This window comes from Hordeum vulgare, chromosome 2H (genome assembly GCF_904849725.1).
Source record: "Hordeum vulgare subsp. vulgare chromosome 2H, MorexV3_pseudomolecules_assembly, whole genome shotgun sequence".
Lineage (NCBI taxonomy): Eukaryota > Viridiplantae > Streptophyta > Magnoliopsida > Poales > Poaceae > Hordeum > Hordeum vulgare.
The window spans coordinates 175517659-175538521 of NC_058519.1; positions in this window are offsets into that span (position 1 = coordinate 175517659).

Genomic DNA, 20863 nt, shown 5'->3' on the forward strand with positions numbered 1-20863 from the left:
TATACTCTTGATGATCTTAAGGGTATTAGCCCCACTCTATGTCTGCACAAGATTAAAACCGATCCTTATTCTAAGCCAGTTGCTGATCATCAACGGAGACTAAATCCAAGGATGAAAGAGGTCATGAGAAAAGAAATATTAAAGCTTCTGGAAGCAGGAATCATTTATCCCGTTACTAAGCCCAGTACATTGCGTACCTAAGAAGGGAGGTATCATCGTCGTTCCTAATGATAAGAATGAACTAATCCCGCACAGGATTATTACTCGCTATAGGATGGTGATAGACTTCCGAAAATTGAACAAGGCAACCAGGAAGGACCATTATCCTTTGCCGTTTATCGACCAGATGCTAGAAAGGCTTTCTAAACACACACACTTCTGCTTTCTAGATGATTATTCGGGTTTCTCACAAATACCTGTAGCACAATCTGATCAAGAGAAAACCACCTTCACATGCCCCTTCGGTACCTTCGCTTATATACGCATGCCTTTTGGCTTGTGCAATGCACCTGCCACCTTTCAAAGATGTATGATGGCTATATTCTCTGACTTTTGTGAAAAGATTGTTGAGGTTTTCATGGATGATTTCTCCGTTTACGGTTCTACCTTTGATGACTGCCTCAGCAACCTTGATCGAGTCTTACAGAGATGCAAAGATACCAACCTCGTCTTGAACTGGGAGAAGTGCCAATTCATGGTTAATGAAGGCATCGTCTTAGGACACAAAATCTCTAAGAGAGGCATTGAAGTTCATAAGGCTAAGGTTGATGCAATTGAGAAAATGCCTTTCCCACAGATATCAGAGGTATATGAAGTTTCCTAGGTCATGCTAGTTTCTATAGGAGGTTCATTAAAGACTTCTCTAAGATTTCTAGGCCTCTTACCAACCTCTTGCAGAAGGATGTTCCTTTTGTTTTTGATGAGGATTGTGAGGAAGCTTTCGAAATACTTAAGAAGGCCTTAATAACCGCACCTATTGTTCAACCACCTGATTAGAACTTGCCCGTTGAAATCATGTGCGATGCTAGTGATTATGCTGTTGGTGCTGTTCTAGGACAAAGAGTTGACAAGAAGTTGAATGTCATTCACTACGCTAGTAAAACTCTAGACAGTGCCCAAAGAAACTATGCCACTACGGAGAAGGAGTTTTTAGCAGTCGTGTTTGCATGTGAAAAGTACAGATCTTATATATTTGACTCCAAAGTCACTATTCACTCTGATCATGCTGCTATTAAGTACCTCATGGAGAAGAAGGACGCTAAGCCTAGGCTAATCAGATGGGTTCTCCTGCTACAGGAATTTTATTTGCACGTTGTTGACCGAAAGGGTAATGATAACCCTATAGCAGATAACTTGTCTAGGCTAGAGAATGTCCTTGATGACCCACGACCTATTGATGACAGCTTTCCTGATGAGCAATTGAATGTCATCCGCACTTCACATAGTGCATCGTGGTATGCTGATTACGCAAACTATATCGTAGCCAAATACATACCACCCAGTTTCACCTACCAGGAAAAGAAGAAATTCTTCTTTGATTTGAGACACTACTTCTGGGATGATCCTCACCTTTATAAGGAAGGAGTAGATAGTGTTATTAGACGTTGTGTGCCTGAACATGAACAGGGACAAATCCTGCAGAAGTGTCATTCCGAAGCCTACGGAGGACACCATGTTGGAGACAGAACTGCCCATAAGGTATTGCAATCAGGTTTCTATTGACCCACTCTCTTCAAGGATGCCCATAAGTTTGTCTTGTCTTGTGACGAATGCCAAAGAATAGGGAATATCAGTAAGCGTCAGGAAATGCCTATGAACTATTCACTTGTCATTGAACCATTTGATGTATGGGGCTTTGATTATATGGGACCCTTCCCGAGTTCCAATGGGTACACTCACACCTTAGTTGCTGTGGATTATGTCACTAAGTGGGTAGAGGCTATACCCACTAAAAATGCTGATCACCACACCTCTATTAAGATGCTTAAAGAAGTCATTTTCCCGAGATTTGGAGTCCCTAGATAACTGATGACTGATGGAGGTTCACACTTTATTCATGGTGTTTTCCGCAAGATGCTCGCTAAGTACGATGTCAACCATAGAGTTGCATCTCCTTATCATACTCAGTCTAGTGGTCAAGTGGAGTTGAGTAATAGGGAGATCAAATTGATCTTACAAAAGACCGTCAATAGATCTCGAAAGAATTGGTCTAGCAAACTTAACGATGCACTATGGGCTTATAGGACTGCTTATAAGAATCCCATGGGCATGTCGCCGCATAAAATGGTTTACAGTAAGGCCTGTCATTTACCTCTTGAGCTGGAACACAAAGCTTATTGGGCAATCAAAGAGCTCAACTTTGATTTCAAACTTGCCGGTGAGAAGCGGTTGTTTGATATCTGCTCATTAGATGAATGGAGGGCCGAGGCATATGAGAATGCCAAGTTGTTCAAGGAAAAGGTTAAGAGATGGAACGACAAAAGAATACAAAAACGGGAGTTTAATGTAGGTGATTATGTCCTACTATACAATTCTCGTTTAAGATTCTTCGCAGGGAAGCTCCTCTCTAAATGGGAAGGTCCCTACGTTGTCGAGGAAGTATATCATTCCGGTGCCATCAAAATCAATAACACGGAAGGCAATTTTCCTAGAGTGGTAAACGGGCAAAGAATCAATCATTATATCTCTCGTACTCCCATAAATGTTGAGACCAATATCATGAATATCATAACTCCAGAGGAGTACATAAGGGATGTTTATCAGCGTGTTTCAAACCCTGAAAACCAAGAGGTATCTGCTTCGGTAAGTAATTGGACTCCGAAACTTTTCCAATAGGAAATATTCTCTGTTTTGGAATTTATGGAAAATTAGAAAAATAAAAAGCAGTCCGGAGAGCGCACCAGGCGGCCACAAGCTTGGTTGCCGTGGCCTCCCCCTGGCCATGACAACAGGGCTTGTGGGCAGCTTGTGTGCCTCCCATACTCCGTTTTCTTGCAGAGCACTACTTCTGGTCTAGAAAAAATCATTATATATAAGCCCAAGGGTTTTGATCGCCGTATCGCGCAGTTTTCCTCTGTTTACGTTTCGAGCCTGTTTCTGCCGTAGATCTAGGTCAAGATGTCTTCTCAGGATTCAGAGAGGGAGAGCTATGTGGCTGATTACCTTGCTAACCCCAAGGTCTATGGGGACTTGGAACCATATGGTTGGACCATTGATGATGAAGAGGACTATGAGCCCAAGGGGAAGGAACAAACGAGTTCCGATGAAGAGGAGGCTCCTCTACCCCAACCTGGACGCACTCATGTGGAGTTCAAGAAGTCAAGCCTCCCTGACCAAAGGAAGAAGCCTAAGACCTTGTTTATCCCTTCTCGTTTCTTACAGGAGAGTAAGCAGGAACTTTGTCATAGAGTGTTGAAGCTTGAGGAGGACAATGACGATCTGAGGGAGCAGAACTTTTTTGCGCAAGTGGAAATTAGGCAAGCTCAAGACTACTTCAACAACACCACCACCATCACCACCAAAGGAAGACAATTAAGCATTGGTATGGGCAGTCCCCTTGGCTTTTGCCAAGCTTGGGGGAGTTGCCCTGGTATCATATCATTCTTTATATCTTTTTCTTTTACCTTTGTTTTAGTTCTTTCCTTTTCAGTTTTATTTCTTCTCTTAGTGGAATAAGTCTTTAGTGTTTAGTTTGAGTCTTTTGCCTTGTGTCTCCCCCGATGTATTCGAGCTTGCGAGCTATATAATAAAGAGTATCTTAGTTAAGGGCTTTGCTTTGTGCCGTGATCAAATGTATGAAAAGAATGATAGCATGAAAGATCATGAGATGATCTTATGGAAAGTGATAACTTCACATATAACAAGTATGATGATTGAAACTTGTTGAGAGTAGACCAACATAGACCTCAGTCATTATTGCAACTAAATCAGAAGTAATAAGGAAAGAGAGGTTCACATATAAATATATCATCTTAGACACTTTCTATAATTGTGAGCACTCACCAAACTATTACATGCCTAGAAGTAGATGTTGGACAAGGAAGACAACATAATGAATAGTCTTTGTTTGGTTCCAAACAGTGTTATATGATTAGAGATCCCTTAGAATGTGACGATTGCTTCCACCCCATATTAGCCAAAACTCCCGCACCAAGTAGAGATACTACTTGTGCATCCATAAACCTTCAACCCAGTTTTTCCATGAGTGTCCAGCATACCTACCTATGGATTGAATAAGATCCCTCAAGTAAGTTGTCATCGGTGCAAGCAATAAAAATTGCTCTCTAATATGTATGATCTATTAGTGTGTGGAAAATAAGCTTTGTATGAACTTGTGATGAGGAAGACATAAAAGCGACAGACTGCATAATAAAGTTCTTTATCATAGGAGGCAATAGAAAGTAACGTTCCTCCGCACTAAGAGGACACGCATACAAACCTCAAAAGCGCATGACAACCTCTGCTTCCCTCTGCGAAGGGCCTATCTTGTACCTTTACTTTTTGCCCTTGTAAGAGTCATGGTGATCTTCACCAATTCCTTATCTAGCCTTTTTCTTGGTGAACGTCATATGCTTGGGAAAGATCTACATTCATATCTCAACTTGGAGCTGAGTACTTATGATTTATTATTGTTGACTTTACCCTTCAGGTAAATGGTTGGGAGGCAAACTATAAGCCCCTATCTTTCTCTGTGTCCAACTGAAACTTCGATACCATGAGTACCACGTGAGTTGTAACAATTGTGGAAAACAAAAGAGATGATTGAGTATGTGGATTTGCTTTGCAAGCTCTTATTTGACTCTTTCTGATAATATGATAAATTGCAATTGCTTCAATGACTTTGGACGGTTGTTGGCTACTTCTCCGTAAGGTTTTTGTTTCATACTTTGCTTTGTGAAGGAATTGTTACTTTCCCATAAGATTCTCTATGATGTATTGTTGTTCTATGTGTGATCATGATGCCCTCATGTCCGTTTTTTGTTTTATCGACACCTTCATCCCTAGACATGTGGACATGTTTTGCGTCTTGGTTTTCGTTTGAGGACAAGCGAGGTCTAAGCTTGGGGGAGTTGATACGTCCATTTTGCATCATGCTTTCATGTTGATATTTATCGCTTTATGGACTGTTATTATACTTTGTGGAACCTTACTTATGCCTTTCCTTTGTTATTTTGCAAGGTTTATTTGAAGAGGGAGAATACCGGTAGCTGGAATTCTGGACTAGAAAAGGAGCAAGTCTGAGTCCTCTATTCTGCGCAACTCCAAATGCCCTGAAAATCAACGTGGATTTTTTTGGATTTTATAAAAAATACTGGGTGAAAGAAGTGTGAGAGGGGAGCAACCAGGGGCCCACAAGCCTGGTTGCCGCGGCCTACCCCCTGGCCGCGGCAACAGTGCTTGTGTGCACCCTGGTGGCCCACTGGCCCCCCTCTTTTGCTATATGAAGGGTTTCGTCTGGAAAAAAAATAAGAGTGGAGCTTTTTCGTGGATTCTCCGCCGCCACGAGGCGGAACTTGAGCATATCCAATCTAGAGCTCCGGCAGGACGATCCTGTCGGGGAAACTTCCCTCCCGGAGGGGGAAATCGTCGCCATCGTCATCACCAACACTCCTCTCATTGGAGGGGAGGCATCTCCATCAACATCTTCATCAGCACCCTCTCCTCTCCAAACCCTAGTTCATCTCTTGTAACCAATCTCCGTCTCACGACTCCGATTGGTACTTATAAGGTTGCTAGTAGTGTTGATTACTGTTTGTAGTTGATGCTAGTTTGATTACTTGGTGGAAGAGTTTATGTTCAGATCCTTGATGCTATTCATTACACCTCTGATCGTGATTATGATTATGCTTTGTGAGTAGTTACTTTTGTTCCTGAGGACATGGGATAAGTCATGCTAATAATAGTCATGTGAATTTGATATTCGTTCGGTATTTTGATATGTTGTATGTTGTTTTTCCTCTAGTGGTGTTATGTGAACGTCGACTACATAACACTTCACCATATTTGGGCCTAGAGGAAGGCATTGGGGAGTAGTTAGTAGATGATGGGTTGCTTGAGTGACAGAAGCTTAAACCCCAGTCTATGCGTTGCTTCGTAAGGCGCTGATTTGAATCCGCTAGTTTAATGCTATGGTTAGACGTTGTCTTAATTCTTCTTTCGTAGTTGCGGATGCTTGCGAGAGGGGTTAATCATAAGTGGGATGCTTTTCCAAGTAAGGGCAGTACCCAAGCGCCGGTCCACCCACATATCAAACTATCAAAGTAACAAACGCGAATCATATGAACATGATGAAACTGGCATGACAGAAATTCCCGTGTGTCCTCGGGAGCGTTTTTCCTCTTATAAGACTTTGTTCAGGCTTGTCCCTTGCTACAAAAGGGATTGGGACACTTTCTGCACCGTTGCTACTACTTGTTACTTGTTACTTTTTGCTTGCTATGTTTCACCTCACTACACCATCACTTGTTACCTCTACTTTCAGTGCTTGCAGTTATTACCTTGCTGAAAACCGTTTATCAGAGCCTTCTCCTCCTCGTTGGGTTCGACACTCTTACTTATCAAAAAGACTACGATTGATCCCCTATACTTGTGGGTCATCACCCGCCTTCTCCAGACTTGCATGAAGGGAGGGGAGGGGGCGGCCACTGCCTCCTTCACAGACCAAGCCGCCGACACCGAAGAGCAAGCCCGCCTTCTCCAGAGTTTGCAAAGGAGCTTTACATTCAGGGCATGGTTGTTTGCAGAGAGTGGAGGACACTACTTTGATCCTTTGATAGATAGTTCTTCATAATGTGATAGTGTATAGGCCTTCTTCCTTGGGACCTACTGCTCAGCTACTGCAATCCTTCGCTGCTACCAACGAAATTTTTTACAAATCTGTCTACATGTTTTGCTTCTATATATTTACAAATATCCTATCAATCCATTTTAAAAATCGATGGGCGTGGAAACGCACGCCTTTCATGATCTAGTATGTTTTGTAACCTGTGCAAATATCAGAAAAAAAATACCTAATATTCATACTAGGGGCGCACCACTCAGCACTTTAGTGGCGCACTGCAAAAAGCACACTAGTGGCGCATCGTCAACTAGTACGCCATTACTAAGCCAGAGCACATGGGTAGATATGGACCGTGGGAGGCATACTAATGGCGCACCATGAGCTATACTAATGGCGCACTGCCTGGTGCGCCATTAGTATACCAGATACTAATGGTGCACTACCTGGTGCGCCATTAGTATACCAGATACTAATGGCGCACCATGAGCTATACTAATGGCGCACTGCCTGGTGCGCCATTAGTATACCAGATACTAATGGTGCACCTATGGTGCGCCATTAGTAAAAAATTCTAATGGCGTGATGCTAGTGGCGCACATGTAGTGTGCCATTAGTAGCCAAAACAGGTGCACCACTAGCAGGCCTTTTCCTAGTAGTGAGTTGGTCGCCAGAGGGCGTGGTATTGCTACGATTAACAACCGCGGTGGAGGTCATCAGGAGGAGCTTGAACAGGTAGCTTGGGCCTAATAAACGGCACACACGGGGAGGGGAAGGGATCATGGGGTTGTGGGGTCCCATATTGCGGAGGAGAAGCGGCAAAGAAGGTCCTCACCGTGAGAACGCCGACGACTAGAGGCGGCAACGCTCGGAATCGATAGGGAGCTCCAAGGAGATATTGGATGGTGTAGGGGGCGATTGGGGTTTCTAGAAGGATAGGAAAGATATGAGGGGGGCTTGGGGCCGCATATTATAGCCTGACGCCGGAGCATCGTGGTTGGATCCCATGGTCGTAGCATGTGGCATTGTTGGAGGCCATTGGAAGAGAAGAGGCTTGCTCGGGGGTGCTTGTGAGGTTGGCCCACGTGTGAGGGAGGTGAGAGCGGGAGCGGAGCAAGGTTAGAAAGCTCACGTGTGTGACTTCACACATTGCCCAGGTCGAGAAGCCCGACTCGCATGTGAGGGAGGCAAAAGGAGGGAGAGAGAGGAGAGTGTGACAATTAGACGTGACACGCATGTCGTGTAGCTCTGACACGCGTGGTGGAGAGATCCGAGGCTGTCGAGGGAAGGGATTGGGTGCCGGCTAGAGTGTGCGAGAGTACTGTAGTGCACTCTGGAGCACCCTTTTCGTATGTCATGGCATGCCATTTTCTCCGAGGGCGTGTCCTAGCATGTCCTCTAGTATATAGGGGAATCTAGGAGGTGCAAACAAGGTGCAAATGGACAAGCGGTACTCTGGAGGTGCCTCAGGGGAGAATAAAAGAGGAGGGAGAGAAAGAAGCTGTTGTCCAGAGGGAGTAAATGGAGGTTTCACCCCTCCAATAATGGAGCTGTGGTTATGGTACGTTTACTGGTAGGAGTTGGGGGTCAGGGAGATGTATGTTAAAAATCTTAGCCCATGGAGAATAAGATAGTTGGCGAAACCGTAACTTTGGAAAATCACCAGATGGTGTTTGATGCAATTTTGACCTAGCTAAATTTCTCTCCTTGCTATGAAACTTAAGAGGAGTCAATGTTAGGTGCAAATAAGGTTGATCACCAAATTTGGGATTTGGTGATGAAAGGTTCCAATTTAAACTCTATAAACCCTAGAGATTGGCATTGTTTAGATCTGATTATGCAAATTTATTCCCACTAATGCACCACTTGTTTTGGTGGCATCATTTGAGGATTAGCGCATGCCCGAAAACTTTGGGACCAAATGGGTGAAGTTGGTGATGTAAAATTGCATAATTCCAGAAATCAGCACTGGTGGGTTTGAGGGGATTTGGACAAGTGGGTCTGTTCTCCTCGAGGCACCACTTGGTGTGGATGCATGATTGGGAGATTAGGACATGTTCACAAAGTTTGGGATCAACTTGGAAAACATGGCAATGCAGAGTTGCTCAAATTTGGTTCTTTAAAAAGAGGGTTTTAGGATATTTTTGTGAACAAAAACTATTAGGATTGACATGAAACTTGGCAAGATCACCACATATATCATATCTGTCTTGCTAGATTTTTCCTGGAATTATTGGACAATATTTGTTATAGAAATATTTCATAAGCTTGAAATACACAGAAAAAGTTTTGAAGGGTTTTTTCCCATATTTTGAACAAGTCCATGTGTTGAAACTCTTATATATAAAAAATATATGTCCACTTAGTTTTTCTAATTTTTCTCAAATAGTTTTGAAATAAGAAAATAACATTTCCCTATAAAAGACCGTTTCTGGCTTTAGAGAAAGGTATTTAAATATAATAGGGAAATTAGTTCCAAAATGATTGTTTTGTGGTTATGGGAAGTCTTTTTGATAATAAACCCAAATAAAATATTTGGGGCAAAACATCTTCCCTAATTTGAGTACATGTAGTACCAACCCCAATTCAAGTGTTTTGATAAGCTAAATCAAACAAATGCTTTTTGCTCAAAATAACATTTTTGTAAACATAATTTCAGGTCCTATACACATGCTATGGTCATTGGGAAATTTTTTGGATCTAGGGGATGACTTATGAGAGAAGGAGAATTTTTAAGATTTAAAACACAATCAAACAAGCAAGCAAATAGCAATCAGTTCAAGCATCACATCACATAGAAAAAGTTTTTTTTAGCCCTAATTTTTGAGTTATGTTAACTTAGGGGGGAGAGGCAAAATTTAGGGTGTGACAGTCCTGCATAGAGATTTTGTATAATCATCCATACACTCAAACAATGCATGGGACAATTCCTAATCATAAATCTAATTATCTCACATGCTTGTGCAACATGTTCTTGCTCATGTTGTTTAAAATTCATAATTTGACTTCAAAGAGAGATAATCTTGGTAGGAGGAAAATACTTGCCAATGAAAGCATCTTTACACTTATCCCATGCTCTAATACAATTATGAGGTAAAGATAAAAACCAAGCTTCAACTTTGTCTCTTAATGAAAGAGGAAATAATTCCAATTTGACTATATCACATAATTGAACAAAAGTATTGAGATGTGAAGCCGGATCCTCATTAGGACTTCTGGAAAATTATTATTTCATAACAAGATTTGGCAATGCAGTAGTAATATCATAAAATTACTCACTAGTGGCAGGTGGTATAGGAGTCCTAATAAAATCATAATTAATAGTATTTGAGAAGTCGCACAACTTGGTATTATCTTGAGACGTAGTGACAAAGCAAGTAAACTTGCAAGTGAAGCAAGCAAATAAGTAGACTAGCAAATATAAATAATTTTGTATTTTTATATTTTAGGCAAGCAAATATAAAGGAAAATAAAAAGTAGAAAAAGTGAATGATAATTCGTATGAAGGAACCTAACGAGCATTTGATGGTGTCTCTCGAGCAACACCGCTAGAATTTCTTCGTGCTGCTTGTAAACTGCGTTGGATGTTTCCCCAAAGAAGAGAGGAGATCTAGCACAATAGAGATAAGTATTTCCCTTAGTGAGAACCAAGCTTATTGAACCAACTGGAGAACCATGCAAACTCTTCTCTTCAGCACCTACACACACATAACCAAAAACTTGCACACAACGCGGGTAAGAGGGTTATCAAGCCCATTGAAATTGTTACTTGCAAGGATTAAATACTGATCAGTAGATAATATATATAATAAAATAACATAATATAAATGACATAAATATTTTTAGGATTTTAGTAATATATTTTTTGTAGACTTGGGGGGCCATAGTTTTTGCTAGAGGCTTCTCTCTCGTAGAGAGCATACGATGGGTGATACGTCTCTAACATATCTACAATTTTTGATTGTTCCCTGCTATGATATTATCATTTGATGTTACTTCTTGAGTAATTATTTACCAATTCATATTATTTTGAGCAATAACCTATTGACCCAGTGCCAAGTGTCAGTTCCTATTTTTTGTGTTTTTTGTTCCACAGAAAATCCATATCAAATGGACTCCAACGCGATAAAAAATTACGGAGATTATTTTTTGGAATATATGTGAATTTTGGGAGTCGGAATTAACACAACACGGTGCATGGGGGAGGAATTATACGTCTCCGTCGTATCTACTTTTCCGAACTCTTCTGCCCTTGTTTTGGACTCTAATTTGCATGATTTGAATGGAACTAACCCGGACTAACGTTGTTTTCACCACAATTGCCATGGTGTTGTTTTTGCGCAGAAATAAAAGTTCTCGGAATGATCTGAAAATTTACGGAGAATTTTTGTGGAATATATAAAAAATATTGGCACAAGAATCAACAGGAGGGTTGGAGCTGTGAGCCCACAAGCCCACCAGGAGCGGGCCCCCCTGGTCGCGCCTAGCAGGCTTGTGGGGCCCACAAAACTCCACCGCCTCCAATCTCAGCTCTATTTAGTCCGTCTCGCCCAGAAAAAAATCAAGGAGAACAGTTCATCACGTTTTACGATACGGAGGCGCCGCCACCTCCTGTTCTTCATCTGGAGGGCAGATCTGGAGTCCGTTTTGGGCTCCGGAGAGGGGAGATCATCTCCATCGTCATCACCAACCTTCCTTCATCGCCAATTCCATGATGATCTTCACAGTTCGTGAGTAATCTCATCGTAGGCTTGTTGGACGGTGATGGGTTTGATGAGATCTATCATGTAATCGAGTTAGTTTTGACGGGGATTGATCCCTAGTATCCACTATGTTCTGAGATTGATGTTGCTACTACTTTGCCATGCTTAATGCTTGTCACTAGGGCCCGAGTGCCATGATTTCAGATCTGAACCTATTATGTTGTCGCCAATATATGTGTGTTCTTGATCCTATCTTGCAAGTTGTAGTCACCTACTATGTGTTATGACCCGGCAACCCCGGAGTGACAACAGCCGGAACCACTCCCGGAGATGACCATAGTATGAGGAGTTCATGTGTACACCAAGTGTTAATGCGTTGGTCCGGTTCTTTATTAAAAGGAGAACCTTAATATCCCGTAGTTTCCATTAGGAACCCGCTGCCACGGGAGGGATGGACAATAGATGTCATGCAAGTTCTTTTCCGTAAGCACGTATGACTACATATGGAATACATGCCTACATTAGATTGACGAATTGGAGCTAGTTACTTATCTCTCCGTGTTATAACTGTTGTATGATGAATAGCATCCGGCATAATCATCCATCACCGATCCAATGCCTACGAATCTTTTCCTACTGGTCCTTGCTATGTTACTTCGCTGCTACTGCTGTCACTGCTACTATTGTTACTCTGTCGCTACTGTTGTTACTTTGCTGCTACTGGTTACTATTGCTACTGCTGTTATCATACTACCTTGCTACTAATACTTTGCAGAAGATACTAAATCTTTCAGGTGTGGTTGAATTGACAACTCAACTGCTAATACTTGAGAATATTCTTTGGCTTCCCCTTGGGTTGAATCAATAAATTTGGGTTGAATACTCTACCCTCAAAAACTGTTGCGATCCCCTATACTTGTGGGTTATCAAGACCTTTTTCTAGCGCCGTTGCCGGGGAGGCTTAGCAATATTCTCTGAGTCACTTGGGATTTACGTCTGCTGGTCACTATGAAGAATCTGAGAGATCCAAGAACTAAAGTCTTGCCCGCAACTACGAGGACAGGTAAGGAACTGCCATCTAGCTCTGCACTTGATTCACCTTCAGTTATGAGTAAGTTTGCGACACCACCTCGTGCTAGAAATTTTGATATGTCGCATGTACTTGATGATGCTACTTCTACTGCCCATGATGCTTATGATGATTTTATGCTTGATACTGCTTTGCCTGATGATACTATGCTTGATACTGCTTTGCCACTTGGTGCATTCCTTGATGCAAAATTGCTAGAATTGCTGCTAGATGTGATGATACTTCTGAAACTGGTGATACTATTGAAGTAGAACCTGCTATTTTTCCTGCTAGAGCTAGCTCTCCTAGATATGAATTGCCTGATATGCCTGAGCGTTATGTTATGGAGGGAGAGATATCTGAGGATTTCCTTGCATGTAAGGATAGCTATGATGTTGAGAATTTACTGCACAAGTGGAAAGAAAAATCTCTGAACGCTAGGATGAAATACGACCCGAAGTTTGCTACTTCGCCTATCTTTGTGACCGATAAGGACTATAAATTCTTTGTCAACCCTGGGTTAATTACTCTGGTCGAATCTGATCCTTTTCACGGTTATGAGCCTGAAATGGTCGTAGCCCATCTTACCAAACTGAATGATATAGCCACCCTATTCACTAGTGAGGAAAAGATCCGCCACTACTATATCGGCAAGCTGTTTCCTTTCTCGTTAAAGGATGATGCTAAGACCTGGTTCACTTCTCTTGCTCCTGTTTGTGTGTGTAGCCCCCAGGATATGGTCTACTACTTCTCTGAAAAATATTTCCCTGCCCATAAGAAGCAAGCTGCCTTCCAGGAAATATACAACTTTGCGCAAGTTGAAGAAGAGAGTCTCCCACAAGCTTGGGGGAGGCTCGTCCAGCTGGTGAATGTTTTGCCTCATCACCCTCTTGAGAAGAATGAAAGACTTGATATCTTCTATAATGGACTTACCGATGCTTCCAAAGACCACCTAGATAGTTGTGCTGGTTGTGTTTTTAGGGAACGAACCGTAGAACAAGCTGAGATTCTATTGAATAACATCTTGTGCATTCAGAATGCTTGGACTATTCCCGAACCACCTCCTAAGGCAACTCCGAAGAAATGAGGTATTCTATTCCTCAGTCCTGAAGATATGCAAGAAGCTAATAAATCTATGAAAGAGAAAGGCATTAAATCTGAAGATGTCAAAAATCTACCACCTATCAAAGAGATCCATGGTCTTGATAACCCGATACAGGTAGTAGAAGTAAATTCTCTGCGTAGATTCAATGAGAGTGATATTCCTTTTGATAAACCTGATAGCTTATGCCTGGATGAATTTGATAACTTTGTTGCCAAACAACAAAGTTTCAATGATTATGTTAGCAGACAATTGGAACAGAATGCTCGTATGCTTAGTCATTTAAGTGCTTGTGTGGACAGAAACGTCAATGATTTGAAGCTCTTGAGTAAACATGCCTCTATGGTTACTACTCAGGTAGAACAAGTACTTAAGGCTCAGAATAACTTGCTCAATGAGTTGAATACAATTCTGTCAGAGTCATCACTAGAGGCGGTAGAATGACTCAGGAACCTTTGTATCATGTGGGTCATCCTAAGAGAATTGAACAAGATTCTCAAGGAGTTAGCACTGATGCACCTAGCCATCCTAGGAAGAAGAAGAAAGATGATAGGGATTTGCACGCTAGCAACCCTGTTGCTGCTACACCTGAGAGTCCAAACGATGTCCGTGTCTCTGACGCCGAAACACAATCTGGTGATGAACATCAGCCTAATGATGATATCGATAGTGATGTTCATGATGATGCTCAACCTAGCAATGATAAGAATGTGGAGTTTGAACGTGTTGATCTTGATAACCCACAATCTAAGAATATAAGATACAATAAGAATGACTTTGCTTCTAGGAAGAATGGTAAAGAAAGGGAACCATGGGTTCAGAAACCCATGCCCTTTCCTCCCAAACCATCCAAGAAAAAAGATGATGAGGATTTTGAGCGCTTCGTTGAAATGGTGAGACCTGTCTTTCTGCAAATGCGTTTGACAGATATGCTCAAAATGTCTCTGTATGCTAAGTACATGAAAGATATTGTGACTAATAAGAGGAGGATACCTGAGGTTGAGATTTCCACCATGCTCGCTAATTATACCTTCAAGGGTGGAACTCCTAAGAAACTAGGTGATCCCGGAGTGCCCACTATACCTTGCTCCATTAAAGGCAACTACGTTAGAACTGCTTTATGCGACCTTGGAGCGGTGTTAGTGTTATGCCTCTCTCTCTTTATCATAGGCTTGAACTGGATAAGTTGACACCCACTGAAATCTCTGTGCAAATGGCCGACAAATCAACTGCTTTCCCTCTCAGCATTTGCGAGGATGTGCCGATTTTGGTTGCCAACGTTACTATCTTAACGGACTTTGTTATTCTGGATATTCCCGAGGACGATGCCATGGTGGTCATCCTTGGAAGACCCTTTTTAAACACTGTAGGGGCTGTTATAGATTGAAACAAAGGCAATGTCACTTTCCATGTGAACGGTAATGAGCATACGGTGCACTTTCCGAAGAAACAATATCGAGTACATTGCATCAATGCTATCGAAAAAATTTCATCGGTTCTTATTGGGAGCTTTGAATGCCCTATTGCTCCTGTTAAGATGAAGTATGATTTGCTTGTTGGGGAGATACACATCCCCATTGAGGTAACCTAGTAACTGTTCGAAAATTCTCCATTCTCTTTTGCGATTCGAAAAAGTTGTCAAGGAGACTTGATGAACCTCATTGAAGGATTTCTTCCGGTGACCATGAGATGGATGAATCGAGGAGTCACAAACCTCTGTTCCAAGCTTTCACCTTCGGTTGCTTAGAAGAAAAATGATAGATGTAGTTTAGTTTTCCCTGTTTTCTGCTTTTGGCGTCCTGTGGAAAAGTACCCCGAAAATAAAAGTTCTCCGAACGTCGTGAAAATCATGTATGATTTTTTTCTAGAATTTTTGAAAAATACAGAGACAAAGAGCTAATGTGGGGGCTGCACTAGTGGGCCACAAGCCCTGGACGCGCGGGCACCCTCCGGCTGCGCCTACCTGGCTTGTGGGGCCCACATGCACCCCCTCCACTCATTCTAGATCCCATCTACTTCTCCTACATCCAGAAAAAATCGTTTCGCAGCTCAAACCCTTGTTCTTGCTCTTCTTGCTGGGATTTTCGATCTCCTTGCTCAAAGCACCATTCTCCGAACTATTTTGGGGAAATTACTCCTTGGTAATTGACTCCTCCATTGGTCCAATTAGTTTTTGCTCTAGTGCCTTATACTTCGCGTATTTTTGCTGCCTTGGTGACCCTGTTCTTGAGTTTTGCATGCTAATTTTAGTTGGTCCCAAGTAGTTTCGATGCGTAATATGGCCTCTAGGCACTTGTGGGAGTAGTTGCTATGAGTTTTGCTGAGCCTTGTTCACTTTTCCTTAGAGTCACTAAAAATTTCAGAAATTTTCAGAGATAGAAAAGGGAAAAGATGAGGAGGTTCTTAAGAGGCTCTTCAAGCCGTGACCCCAAGGATGATGGAAGTGAGAAGAAGCCCAAGTATCCGGTCCCTCGAGTTGCAGAAGTTCGATCGTGCGAATGGCCAAGCGATTTATTCTTACGCGCCGTCGGACTTTATGAGGACTTTTATTACTTGGTGGAGAACGCAGGCCTTACCGCCTTCGTTGAAGATAAGTGTCCGCAATACCTCCTCCTTACTAATATCTTCGTGCAAAGCTTTAACTTCTATCCGAGGAAGAATCCTCCTATGATTGAGTTCAAATTATATGATATCCCTCAGCACATGTCACTCCAGGATTTTTGCAATGTTTGCAAATTGCCTTTTGTTGGGGATATTCATGAACCTCCTCCACGGGACTTGGAGGCTTTCATAGATATTATTGATGTAGGAGAGGAGAGAGGATTGTCTTGCGCTAGAGATGCTATCTTACATTTTCCCGTGCTTCGGTACTTCTCATTATTCGTGGGAAAATGTTTGGTTCAACGTGGGAAAGCTGGGTCCTTTAGCTCCCCAGATCTTGCGGTCTTGCGTGAAGCCCTTTATAATGATAAAACTTATAGCTTGGGCGCTATAGTAGCTCAACGGTTGAACATGAACCGTTCTAAAGGCGTTGTCTATGGAGGTATCTATGCTACCCGTCTTGCTAGACACTTTGAAATACCTATTAGAGTGGACGAGGAAGAAGAGATTCTTCTTCCCGAGAGATATCTAGATTATGATAGCATGGTTTGCCATGACTTACTTGATAGAGATATAAATAGAAGGATGATTTATAACCTGGTATTTAGTCAGGGTACTCGTGAGACTATTACTTTGCCTGCTCCTTCTTTGTTCAATCTTTATGCAGTCAGGTACATTATTATGCCCTCGGACATCTACGCATATTGGGGCTTAGACCAACCACAGGTGCCCATGCCCGAGCCACCAGTCGAGTACCAGACACCAGTTTATCAGTGGGAGCCAGAGGAGCTCACACAACAGTGGCATCCTCAGTCCACTCTGGAGTACCCTGAGCTGGTTATTTCCCTCCTTGGGAGTAGACCAACTTAGGCCAAAAGCCTAAGCTTCGGGGAGTACATGTTTCTCACCGACTTTACATTCTTTCTTATGCTTTCACTTTGTTCGTCGGTGTTCACACTTGGCCACTTAATCATCCATGCTAGTTTATTTTCTTTTTCTCGTTTTCTTTTCGTGTGTCTGTCTAGTTTGAGAAAACCCAAAATATTTTATTTTTCTTCTTTTGCTTGTTGGGAGCTTTCCCGTGTAAATAGTTTTTCTTTTTCTTTGGGTCAAGGTAGAAGACCATGGTTACAATGTTTAGTGGCTCTTGCATGCATATATGTTTATCTGTTAAAGAGTCATATTACTTTGTCTTCTCCTTTGTGTTTGCTTGCAGATTCCATCTTAGTCCAATGCACGAGCACGCTTATTATTGTTCACATCGTTCGGTCGTGCAAGTGAAAGGAAATAATGACGATATATGATGAAGTGACAGAGCCTGGAGAAGCTGGTATGAACTCGATCTATTTTGTTTTTGTAAATATGAGTAGCTCATCATCCCTGATTCAGCTTTGTTGTGAGAGAAACATGTTTGCAATGACAACTTAGAGATCATAGTTTCTGATGCCATGCTTAATTAGCTACAAGCTTATAATGGTTTGCCTTGGATGCCAACATGATTTTTGAGATGACTATGATGTAGTATGATAGGATGGTATCCTCCTTTGAATGATTCAAGTTGCTTGACTTGGCGCATGTTCACGCATGTAGTTGAAACAAAATCAACATAGTCTCTATGATATTCATGTTCATGGTGATTTATGTCCTACTCATGCTTGCACTCAATGTTGGTTAATCTCAATGCATTTTGATGACTGTTGTCGCTCTCTAGTTGGTCGCTTCCAAGTCTTTTGCTAGCCTTCACTTGTACTCAGCGAGAATACTGCTTGTGCATCCACTTCGATAAACCCAAAGTTGTTCCATATGAGTCCACCATACCTACCTATATGCGGTATATACCTGCCGTTCCAAGTAAATTTGCATGTGCCACTCTCTAAATCTTCAAGAAATAATCTGTTTTGCTTGCCCGAACCGCTCATGTGGTGACAAGGGGCTATTAGTATCTTCCTTATTAGGCGTGTTATCCTCGATATGTGTTTATTCACTATCATTCACGAGAAAGGGGCCGGTAATTGGAATTCCCAGTTCCATGCTCAAATCGAAAAGATAATTGCAAACAAAACTCCCCCTCGATTGATTTTGGTATGGACGGCACCCGAGAATTCGGCTAGTCGTGGAGTGTGATTGAATGGTGGTGGGGGAGTCAAAACTTTACTTTTCTGTTTGGGAACCGCCTATAGCATGTGTAGCGTGGAAGATGGTGAGAACTCTTGGTCATTGCGTTGACAATGAAAGCATGCCACCCAAAATTATTATCTCTGTTTTCAAAGCTTGAGCTCTCGCACCTCTGCAAACCAATGCTTCCCTCTGCGAAGGGCCTGTCTATTTATGTTCCTGTTGAGTCATCCTCTTCATATTAAAGCACCAATTAGAAACCACCTCTGTCATTTTGATGCTTTGCTTCTAACTGTATTGAGTATGACTGTGACTGGATCTTCTTTGCCATGAATTACAATGTTTAGTCAGCCCTTGGTCTTTGAAGGTGCTCTGCATTTATATTTTGTTGTCTCAGAAAGAGCTAGTGAGATACCATCTGTTTGTACTGCTTCATGATTGTTTTGATTGAAGTGTTGACGTTTGAGACTTATTATTATTTGCTTTCTAGTTGATTATGCCATTGATATGAGTTTACCGTGAGACCTAGAAGTCATTTGCTTATGTGGTTAGCTTGTGATCTTGCTGAAATTCTGGTTATGAGTTAGACATAGTTGCAACAACAAGATCAAACAGAGTTCGTAAAAGATTTTCTGTTGTCTCTTTCAGTTTGTCAACTAAATTGCTTGAGGACAAGCAAGGCTTTAAGCTTGGGGAAGTTGATACGTCTCCATCGTATCTACTTTTCCGAACTCTTTTGCCCCTGTTTTGGACTCTAATTTGCATGATTTGAATGGAACTAACCCGGACTAATTTTGTTTTCAACAGAATTGCCATGGTATTGTTTTTGCGCAGAAATAAAAGTTCTCGGAATGACCTGAAAATATACGGAGAATTTTTGTGAAATATATAAAAAATACTGGCGCGAGAATCAACCGGAGGGGTGGAGCTGTGAGCCCACAAGCCCACCAGGCGCCCCCTGGCCGCGCCTGGCAGGCTTGTGGGGCCCACAAAACTCCACCGCCTCCAATCTCAGCTCTATTTAGTCCGTCTCGCCCAGAAAAAAATCAAGGAGAAGAGTTCATTGGTTTTTACGATACGGAGGTGCCGCCACCTCCTCTTCTTCATCTGGAGGGCAGATCTGGAGTGCGTTTTGGGCTCCGGATAGGGGAGATCGTCGCCATCGTCATCACCAACCTTCCTTCATCGCCAATTCCATGATGCTCTTCACCGTTCGTGAGTAATCTTATCGTGGGCTTGCTGGACGGTGATGGGTTGGATGAGATCTATCATGTAATCGAGTTAGTTTCAACGGGGATTGATCCCTAGTATCCACTATGTTCTTTGATGTTGCTACTACTTTGCCATGCTTAATGCTTGTCACTAGGGCCCGAGTGCCATGATTTCAGATCTAAACCTATTATGTTGTCACCAATATATGTGTGTTCTTGATCCTATCTTGCAAGTTGTAGTCACCTACTATGTGTTATGAGCCGGCAACCCCGGAGTGACAATAGCCAGAACCACTCCTCGAGATGATCATAGTATGAGGAGTTCATGTCTTCACCAAGTGTTAATTTGTTGGTTTGGTTCTTTATTAAAAGGAGAACCTTAATATCCCGTAGTTTCCATTAGGAACCCGCTGCCACGGGACGGATGGACAATAGATGTCATGCAAGTTATTTTCCCTAAGCACGTATGACTACATACAGAATACATGCCTACAATAGATTGAAGAACTGGAGCTAGTTACTTATCTCTCCGTGTTATAACTGTTGCATGATGAATATCATCCGGCATAATCATCCATCACCGATCTAATACCTACGAGTCTTTTCCTACTGGTCCTTGCTACGTTACTTTGTTGCTGCTACTATCACTGCTGCTACTGTTACTCTGTCGCTACTGTTGTTACTTTGCTACTACTGGTTACTCTTGCTACTGCTGCTATCATACTACCTTGCCACTGATACTTTGCTGCAGATACTAAATCTTTAAGGTGTGGTTGAATTGACAACTCAACTGCTAATACTTGAGAATATTCTTTGGCTTCCCCTTGAGTCGAATCAATAAATTTGGGTTGAATACTCTACCCTCGAAAACTGTTGCGATCCCCTATACTTGTGGGTTATCAAGGAACAAGCCAATAGGGCACATCCTGGGGGTGGGGCTGAGCCTTGATGGCTTGTATCTAGCCCTTAAGTTGGTTAATGCCCTCCTTCTGCCGGAAGAAAGATATTTTCGCGATAAAAATCCCCTAAAAACTTCAGCCTCAACGAAGTTTTGGATCTGTCGATATTTAAGAAATGGTGAAGGGCCAGAAACAGGTCGCGAAAACAGGAGAGAAACAGAGAGATACATAGATAGATAGAGAGAGAGAGAGATCCAATCCCGGAGGGGTAATACGTCCATTTTGCATCATGATTTGCTATTATTATTTATAATGTTTATATGCATTATACCACTTTATCGAATAATTCTAATGCCTTTTATGTCATAATATGCAAGGTTTACAC